This window comes from Leiobunum rupestre, chromosome 2 (assembly GCF_980474605.1).
Source record: "Leiobunum rupestre chromosome 2, qqLeiRupe1.1.hap1, whole genome shotgun sequence".
In the NCBI taxonomy this organism is placed as follows: Eukaryota; Metazoa; Arthropoda; class Arachnida; order Opiliones; family Sclerosomatidae; genus Leiobunum; species Leiobunum rupestre.
This window is the reverse complement of record NC_143385.1, coordinates 72,043,694-72,054,662: the sequence shown is the minus strand read 5'-3', so window position 1 is coordinate 72,054,662 and position 10,969 is coordinate 72,043,694.

Below are 10,969 nucleotides of genomic sequence, written 5' to 3'. Positions count from 1 at the left end.
CAAAAGAAATTTTTATCAAAAAAATATATTTAACATTGCTCGAAAGTCCTAAACTTCGTCTATAGCCAGGGTAAATCTAAAACGAATGAAGACTTTTGGTTGCTAGTATTTTTAAATTCAGAATAAGCTCTTTCTTTAGTAACCTTTAGTAGGACAAGTGAAACTATTTGAACCGATAGTGGTAGATTAGAGCGAGGATGGACTGGAGGCTAGAAACTTGGGTGGAGTTTCACACTGACACACTCGCGACTGAGGCCAAACTATCTCATGCTGTTCGATATACATGGTTGAAATGAAAACATTCATGCTAATGTCAAATATCTTGTTCTTTGGCATTTTAGCGTTTTTAACCAGAAGCTATTTACTACATAATATAATTATCCACTAAACAAACCAAGCTAGAAAAAATAATCTTAAGTTAACGGCCATCGATTTGCATTTGTATTAACATAAAATGCTTAGGGCCATCGATGAAGATTTGTATTTCCATGGAAAAAATTTACAGCCGTCGATGAAGATTTGTATTTCCATGGAAAAAATTTACAGCCGTCGAAGTGCAATGCATTTCCGTGAGAAACGCCTACGGCCATCGATGGGCAGTTTCATTTCCGTGAGAAACGCTTACGACCATAGATGGGCAGTTGCATTTCCGTGAGAAACGCGTACGGCCATCGATGGGCAGTTGCATTTCCGTGAGAAACGCGTACGGCCATCGATTGGCACTTGCATTTCCGTGAGAAACGCGTACGGCCATCGATTGGCACTTGCATTTCCGTGAGAAACGCGTACGGCCATCGATTGGCACTTGCATTTCCGTGAGAAACGCGTACGGCCATCGATTGGCACTTGCATTTCCGTGAGAAACGCGTACGGCCATCGATTGGCACTTGCATTTCCGTGAGAAACGCGTACGGCCATCGATTGGCACTTGCATTTCCGTGAGAAACGCGTACGGCCATCGATTGGCACTTGCATTTCCATGAGAAACGCTTACGACCATAGATGGGCAGTTGCATTTCCGTGAGAAACGCGTACGGCCATCGATGGGCAGTTGCATTTCCGTGAGAAACGCGTACGGCCATCGATTGGCACTTGCATTTCCGTGAGAAACGCGTACGGCCATAGATGGGCAGTTGCATTTCCGTGAGAAACGCGTACGGCCATCGATTGGCACTTGCATTTCCGTGAGAAACGCGTACGGCCATCGATTGGCACTTGCATTTCCGTGAGAAACGCGTACGGCCATCGATTGGCACTTGCATTTCCGTGAGAAACGCGTACGGCCATCGATTGGCACTTGCATTTCCGTGAGAAACGCGTACGGCCATCGATTGGCACTTGCATTTCCGTGAGAAACGCGTACGGCCATCGATTGGCACTTGCATTTCCGTGAGAAACGCGTACGGCCATCGATGGGCAGTTGCATTTCCGTTAGAAACGCGTACGGCCATCGATTGGCACTTGCATTTCCGTGAGAAACGCGTACGCCCATGGATTGGCAGTTGCATTTCCGTGAGAAACGCGTACGGCTATCGATTGGCACTTGCATTTCCGTGAGAAACGCTTACGACCATAGATGGGCAGTTGCATTTCCGTGAGAAACGCGTACGGCAATCGATGGGCAGTTGCATTTCCGTGAGAAACGCGTACGGCCATCGATTGGCACTTGCATTTCCGTGAGAAACGCGTACGGCCATCGATTGGCACTTGCATTTCCGTGAGAAACGCGTACGGCCATCGATTGGCACTTGCATTTCCGTGAGAAACGCTTACGACCATAGATGGGCAGTTGCATTTCCGTGAGAAACGCTTACGACCATCGATTGGCACTTGCATTTCCGTGAGAAACGCGTACGGCCATCGATTGGCACTTGCATTTCCGTGAGAAACGCGTACGGCCATCGATTGGCACTTGCATTTCCGTGAGAAACGCGTACGGCCATCGATTGGCACTTGCATTTCCGTGAGAAACGCGTACGGCCATCGATTGGCACTTGCATTTCCGTGAGAAACGCGTACGGCCATCGATTGGCACTTGCATTTCCGTGAGAAACGCTTACGACCATCGATTGGCACTTGCATTTCCGTGAGAAACGCGTACGGCCATCGATTGGCACTTGCATTTCCGTGAGAAACGCGTACGGCCATCGATTGGCACTTGCATTTCCGTGAGAAACGCGTACGGCCATCGATTGGCACTTGCATTTCCGTGAGAAACGCGTACGGCCATCGATTGGCACTTGCATTTCCGTGAGAAACGCGTACGGCCATCGATTGGCACTTGCATTTCCGTGAGAAACGCGTACGGCCATCGATTGGCACTTGCATTTCCGTGAGAAACGCTTACGACCATCGATTGGCACTTGCATTTCCGTGAGAAACGCTTACGACCATCGATGGGCACTTGCATTTCCGTGAGAAACGCGTACGGCCATCGATTGGCACTTGCATTTCCGTGAGAAACGCGTACGGCCATCGATGGGCAGTTGCATTTCCGTGAGAAACGCGTACGGCCATCGATTGGCACTTGCATTTCCGTGAGAAACGCGTACGGCCATCGATTGGCACTTGCATTTCCGTGAGAAACGCGTACGGCCATCGATTGGCACTTGCATTTCCGTGAGAAACGCGTACGGCCATCGATTGGCACTTGCATTTCCGTGAGAAACGCGTACGGCCATCGATTGGCACTTGCATTTCCGTGAGAAACGCGTACGGCCATCGATTGGCACTTGCATTTCCGTGAGAAACGCGTACGGCCATCGATTGGCACTTGCATTTCCGTGAGAAACGCGTACGGCCATCGATTGGCACTTGCATTTCCGTGAGAAACGCTTACGACCATCGATTGGCACTTGCATTTCCGTGAGAAACGCGTACGGCCATCGATTGGCACTTGCATTTCCGTGAGAAACGCTTACGACCATCGATTGGCACTTGCATTTCCGTGAGAAACACGTACGGCCATCGATTGGCACTTGCATTTCCGTGAGAAACGCTTACGACCATCGATTGGCACTTGCTTTTCCGTGAGAAACGCGTACGGCCATCGATTGGCACTTGCATTTCCGTGAGAAACGCTTACGACCATCGATTGGCACTTGCATTTCCGTGAGAAACGCGTACGGCCATCGATTGGCACTTGCATTTCCGTGAGAAACGCGTACGGCCATCGATTGGCACTTGCATTTCCGTGAGAAACGCTTACGACCATCGATGGGCACTTGCATTTCCGTGAGAAACGCGTACGGCCATCGATTGGCACTTGCATTTCCGTGAGAAACGCGTACGGCCATCGATGGGCACTTGCATTTCCGTGAGAAACGCGTACGGCCATCGATTGGCACTTGCATTTCCGTGAGAAACGCGTACGGCCATCGATTGGCACTTGCATTTCCGTGAGAAACGCGTACGGCCATCGATTGGCACTTGCATTTCCGTGAGAAACGCGTACGGCCATCGATTGGCACTTGCATTTCCGTGAGAAACGCGTACGGCCATCGATTGGCACTTGCATTTCCGTGAGAAACGCGTACGGCCATCGATTGGCACTTGCATTTCCGTGAGAAACGCTTACGACCATCGATTGGCACTTGCATTTCCGTGAGAAACGCGTACGGCCATCGATTGGCACTTGCATTTCCGTGAGAAACGCGTACGGCCATCGATTGGCACTTGCATTTCCGTGAGAAACGCGTACGGCCATCGATTGGCACTTGCATTTCCGTGAGAAACGCGTACGGCCATCGATTGGCACTTGCATTTCCGTGAGAAACGCGTACGGCCATCGATTGGCACTTGCATTTCCGTGAGAAACGCGTACGGCCATCGATTGGCACTTGCATTTCCGTGAGAAACGCGTACGGCCATCGATTGGCACTTGCATTTCCGTGAGAAACGCGTACGGCCATCGATTGGCACTTGCATTTCCGTGAGAAACGCGTACGGCCATCGATTGGCACTTGCATTTCCGTGAGAAACGCTTACGACCATAGATGGGCACTTGCATTTCCGTGAGAAACGCGTACGGCCATCGATTGGCACTTGCATTTCCGTGAGAAACGCGTACGGCCATCGATTGGCACTTGCATTTCCGTGAGAAACGCGTACGGCCATCGATTGGCACTTGCATTTCCGTGAGAAACGCTTACGACCATCGATTGGCACTTGCATTTCCGTGAGAAACGCTTACGACCATCGATGGGCACTTGCATTTCCGTGAGAAACGCTTACGACCATCGATGGGCAGTTGCATTTCCGTGAGAAACGCTTACGACCATCGATGGGCAGTTGCATTTCCGTGAGAAACGCTTACGACCATCGATGGGCAGTTGCATTTCCGTGAGAAACGCTTACGACCATAGATGGGCAGTTGCATTTCCGTGAGAAACGCTTACGACCATAGATGGGCAGTTGCATTTCCGTGAGAAACGCGTACGGCCATCGATTGGCACTTGCATTTCCGTGAGAAACGCGTACGGCCATCGATTGGCACTTGCATTTCCGTGAGAAACGCGTACGGCCATCGATTGGCACTTGCATTTCCGTGAGAAACGCGTACGGCCATCGATTGGTACTTGCATTTCCGTGAGAAACGCGTACGGCCATCGATTGGCACTTGCATTTCCGTGAGAAACGCGTACGGCCATCGATTGGCACTTGCATTTCCGTGAGAAACGCGTACGGCCATCGATTGGCACTTGCATTTCCGTGAGAAACGCGTACGGCCATCGATTGGCACTTGCATTTCCGTGAGAAACGCGTACGGCCATCGATTGGCACTTGCATTTCCGTGAGAAACGCGTACGGCCATCGATTGGCACTTGCATTTCCGTGAGAAACGCGTACGGCCATTGATTGGCACTTGCATTTCCGTGAGAAACGCTTACGACCATCGATTGGCACTTGCATTTCCGTGAGAAACGCTTACGACCATCGATGGGCACTTGCATTTCCGTGAGAAACGCTTACGACCATCGATGGGCAGTTGCATTTCCGTGAGAAACGCTTACGACCATCGATGGGCAGTTGCATTTCCGTGAGAAACGCTTACGACCATCGATGGGCAGTTGCATTTCCGTGAGAAACGCTTACGACCATCGATGGGCAGTTGCATTTCCGTGAGAAACGCTTACGACCATCGATGGGCAGTTGCATTTCCGTGAGAAACGCTTACGACCATCGATGGGCAGTTGCATTTCCGTGAGAAACGCTTACGACCATCGATGGGCAGTTGCATTTCCACGAAAAGCGTTTATGGTCATCGATGGACATTTTCAAATCCATGAGAGATAATAATAAGATAAAAATAATTCCGTCAATGGAATACAAACATCTGATTTTACGTTAAATTCAGAAACCGTAATAAAATTAAATACACCGTAATTATCGAAAGAAAACCAAATATTTACTTACCACTGATAATTTTATTTATTTTACTTATAAGGAATTCCTTCGGGATGTAGAAAATAGTTTCCGGTGCTGAACGCGGCAAAACTTGAGTAACAGCGTGTTACAGAGCATGTAAAAAGGTGGTCTGAGACAGTCGGAAATTTTCGAAATCAACTTTCCTCAAGAGAGAGTGTTTCTTACAAAGAGTTTAAGGACATTGAAAAAATAAATCTCTCCAGGGTGAACGGCTCAGGAAACTACGAACGAAAAGTGGGGGTAAAAAACGGAAACTAGAATTTTTCTTCAAGTTCAAAACTCTATTAGTTGCGGGGCGAAACACTCTCTAATTGGGCGCTTTCAAGGTAAGGTAGGGCGAAACTGCCTTCGAATTCAACTCGTAAACCAGAATTGACAGATCATCGTGATAGCGGCGCCGACAGTATAGCCCAAGGGGTTAAGGACACTTGTATAGTTAGTAAATAAACCCTTTTGTACCTCTGGGCGTTATGGTTTTTTTAAATCGTCAGTAAAATATTATACCTTTTCCATTTTTGGAAATATTATTGCAAAATCGTCTGCGATTTTTTTAGAAATAGTGTGAGTTACATAACCATAATTTGAAAATTGAAGATGAACTTGTATAATCAGAAGAATACATGAGCGTAAATTTGTATAATAGAAGGTATATAAAAACTTTTAATTTGAATAATCAGAGGTATATAAATTTTGTAAATTTTAAAATCAGGGGTATATAATTATTTAAAATTTTTAAAATCAGGGGTACATAATTATTGTAAATTTTAAAATCAGGGGTATATAATTATTGTAAATTTTGAAATCAGGGGAATATAATTATTGTAAATTTGAATAATCAGGGGTATTTAAATTCTATAAATTTGAATAATCGGAGGTATAAAAATATTGTAAATTTGAGTAATCAGAGGTTTATAAATACCATACATTTGTATAAATAGAGGTATATAAATTTTATAAATTTGATTAATAAAAGGCATATAAGTATTGTAAAGTTTGATCAATCAGAGGTATGTAAGTATTGTATATTTTTATCAATCAGAGGTATATAAGTATTTTAAATTTTGATCCATCAGAGGTATAGAAGAATTGTAAATTTTGATCCATCAGAGGTATATAAGTATTGTAAATTTTTATCAATCAGAGGTATATAAGTATCAATCAGAGGTATATAAGTATTTTAAATTTTGATCCATCAGAGGTATAGAAGTATTGTATATTTTTATCAATGAGAGGTATATAAGTATTGTAAATTTTAATCAATCAGAGGTATATAAGTATTGTATATTTGTATCAATCAGAGGTATATAAGTATTGTAAATTTTGATCCATCAGAGGTATTTAAGTTTTGTATATTTTTATCAATCAGAGGTATATAAGGATTGTATATTTTTATCAATCAGAGGTATATAAGTATTGTAAATTTTGATCAATCAGAGGTATATAAGTACTGTAAATTTTTATCAATCAATAGTGAAAATCTGTAAGAATATTAAACTGTAGATTTCTATAATATGATCTGAATAGCGTAAATTTGGTATAATCAGAGGTATATAATAGCAAACAAATCCATAATTAGAAGTATATTAATAATGTAAACAGATGTACATAGTGTAAATTTGTATAATCAGAAGTATATAAAAAGCGTAAAATCAGAAGTATATAATAGTGCCATTTTGTATAATCAGAAGTATAAAAAAGTGTAAATTCGTATAGTAATAAGTATATAAAGTGTTAATTTGTGTAAGGAGAAGTATATAAAAATTGTTATTTTGTATAATCAGAAGTAAAAAATGGTGTAAATTCGTATAATAATAACTATATAAAGTGTTAATTTGTGTAATCAAAAGTATATAAAAGTGTTATTTTGTATAATCAGAACTAGGGTTATTAATTTTCCGGAAAAATAAAATGCGGAAAAATTTCCAGAAAATTTTCCGCAAATCGGAAAAATAAAAAGTTTAAACATAAATTACTTTTCAAGGGTTTTTAATGTTTTAAACTTTTTATCGATTTAAAATGACTAATATCAGTAAACATACTACAAAACATTAATAGTGTTACATTTCAACCAGTTTAAACTAGTCTAGAGATTTAGTTTTACTTTTAGATTAGAAAAAATGAGGTGAAAATGCCGCTTTATTTAAATTTGCAAACAATATTAGATTAATCATGGAATGAAAACGTTTTTAATATTTTTCAGAAAAATACGGAAAATTTTCCGGAAAAAAGGCTTCGGTAATTTTCCGGAAAATTTTCCGAGCGGGAAATTTTCCGCGGAAAATTTTCCGACTTACAACTATTCAGAACTATGTAATAAATTCAATTTGTATAATTTAAATTATTTGGCAATAAAATAATGTTTTGTAAAAATAATAAGCTTTTCGGTCGTTTTTCTAAGTTTAAAGTGTAGTATTTTTCGCAATCAGCGGTTTAACATCCCTCGCCTCATCCAGCGTTAGTAGATCTATCAATACAATACATACTTGCTCCGCCCAATAACTGGTTCGTAGACTCAATTTAACCCGACCACCTCTATTAATGACCTTAAAAGTCGCTCGATGACTTAGGCCTAAGGTGGTGACTAAAAAAGCTATTGCACCACAATTATTATCTGCTGTGGCCTTGAGGAACACTATCTTGAAATAATATACGAACCGAAACAGTTATCTTTCCTCTGAAATATTTTTTTTAAATATCGTCTGCTTAAACTCTGTTCACGCTTGTGGTAGATAGCACCCCTAGCTTAAATTACTCTCACAACTAACTTCGGGTTGAGGACGCCACCGACCAATGATTACCGTTTTGGTTTGCCTCCAACCAACAAATACAAATTTTGGCTCTAGAATTATTAACATTCCCAACTCAATGATTTCGACTAAATATTACTAATCTACAGTGATGCGGACCTTTTTTTGAGTGGCGAAATCATCGCTCGTCACTTTTCGCTTTTTTCCGAGCGGTCAAAGTTTACCTCCTATCTTTTCCGAGCGGTCAAGGTTTACCTCCTCTCTTTTCCGAGCGGTCAAGGTTTACCTCCTCTCTTTTCCGAGCGGTCAAGGTTTACCTCCTCTCTTTCCCGAGCAGTCAAGGTTTACCTCCTCTCTTTTCCGAGCGGTCAAGGTTTACCTCCTCTCTTTCCCGAGCGGTCAAGGTTTACCTCCTCTCTTTCCCGAGCGGTCAAGGTTTACCTCCTCTCTTTCCCGAGCGGTCAAGGTTTACCTCCTCTCTTTTCCGAACGGTCAAGGTTTACCTCCTCTCTTTTCCGAGCGGTCAAGGTTTACCTCCTCTCTTTTCCGAGCAGTCAAGGTTTACCTCCTCTCTTTTCCGAGCAGTCAAGGTTTACCTCCTCTCTTTTCCGAGCAGTCAAGGTTTACCTCCTCTCTTTTCCGAGCAGTCAAGGTTTACCTCCTCTCTTTTCCGAACGGTCAAGGTTTACCTCCTTTCTTTCCCGAGCGGTCAAGGTTTACCTCCTCTCTTTTCCGAACGGTCAAGGTTTACCTCCTCTCTTTTCCGAGCGTTCAAGGTTTACCTCCTCTCTTTTCCGAACGGTCAAGGTTTACCTCCTCTCTTTTCCGAGCGTTCAAGGTTTACCTCCTCTATTTTCCGAGCTGAAGGGTACAAGTAATCCACAAATGGTTTGAGTCTATTTGATCGATTCCCAAATGATCGAACGGGTCCCATTTGATCGAATTTCCATTTGATCGAATGGCATTTGATCGAACGAAATTTGATCGAAAGCTACTGTAGGGTAAAACTACTAGTTCTTGGGAGTAAATCGAAAAGGCAACGGTGCATACGCGCGTACATCAACCTGACCTGACCTGACCTGACCTGACCTGACCTGACCTGACCTGACCTGACCTGACCCTATTTATATATTTCAAAAACCACGGGCCGTTATCGTCGATGTCATAAAAAATTCCATCATATAGTGTAAAAAGTAAAAATCTCTTCATCTTTGTGGCTTAATACAGTTAAAGCAATGGATTATTCCATCATTATTCCTTCTGCACTTAAGCAATGAATTATTCCATCATTATTCCTTCTGCACTTAAGCAATGAATTATTCCATCATTATTCCTTCTGCACTTAAGCAATGAATTATTCCATCATTATTCCTTCTGCACTTAAGCAATGAATTATTCCATCATTATTCCTTCTGCACTTAAGCAATGAATTATTCCATCATTATTCCTTCTTCACTTCATATTGACATTCGGTAAAATAAAAACATACCAACTGGTACTGTAAATAGTATTCGTTCATTTGAAGGTTCGATCTTATGAAACAAATGACAAATGGGATTCGATCAAATGGAATTTCGATCAATGGCAACGTATCATGATCGACTGTCGATCACATATTTTTCGATCAAATGGACCAACACCCCACAAATAGTCTTATGAATTAGACGAAAATTTGTTCAGTCAGCTTTCGACTGAGCACGAATAATTTACATTTAAAGCAACTGTCGGCTCTATCATTGCCACCTGTATTATGATTAGGCCCTTGTTATTAGAGATATCAATTAATCCTTGGACGAATATTTACTGACTCGAAACCAAATGACCACCTGGTGCTTTTACGGCAGCGCCACTTGTAGCGCCGTGGTGTCAAGTAGAGAGCTGCAGCTGCAGAGCAGCGAAAATACCATACCGTTTCCGCTCCGTTTTGTTTCCCGTTATGGTACATATATCCGTTTCCGGTCCGCTTTGTTTCTCGTCCGTTTCAGCTCCGGTTTATTTCTAGCCCATTATTTCCGTCCGTTTCCGCTCCGTTTCATTTATCGTCAATTTTTTCCGTCCGTTTCATTTATCGTCAATATTTTCCATCCGTTTCCGCTCCGTGTGTTTCTCCGATATTATTTCCGTTCGTGTTCCGCTCAGTTTCATTAAACGTCTATATTACTTAATATTTATGCTCAGTTTCCGCTCCCGTTTTATATTTTGCCTTCCCTCAGTATACACTCTTTTTAGAAACGTTTACTGGGCGCCGCCATTATCGTACAAACAACCAACGAGCCAGCCCTCTACCGCAGAAATTTCATCCCCCCAAAACCGGTTTTCCCATCACCCTCCCCGTAGACTGTAAAGTAATGGCGGTCGATTGGGAAGGCGCGTTTAAGAGTCTATAGTCTTGAAAAATGAGGAAAAATTATTAATTTTCCTGAATACAGAAATTTACAGAAACAATTATTATTTCTATTGAATTGAATGTAAAACTAAAACTTTACCACAAGCCGGGTCACCTCGCCAAATTAATCACCCTTATCGCTAAACGGCCTTTGTACCTTTTGCGATTCTGCGCATTGATGTACGCAACATAGTCGTAGAGAACAAGGCTTCAGTTGCAGTTATTTTTCCCACGAGCCGGTGAAGAAGGGGGATTATGATCTCACTGTCTGGAAAAGTGGGAGACCCAATCAGCAGCCCAAGAGAGAAATGAAAACAGTGTCCATGCTTCAATATACGACGTTTTTTTCGGAAATTTGCTCCGATTCCGTTCCGTTACAACGATTTTTCGGAAATTTACTCCGATCCCG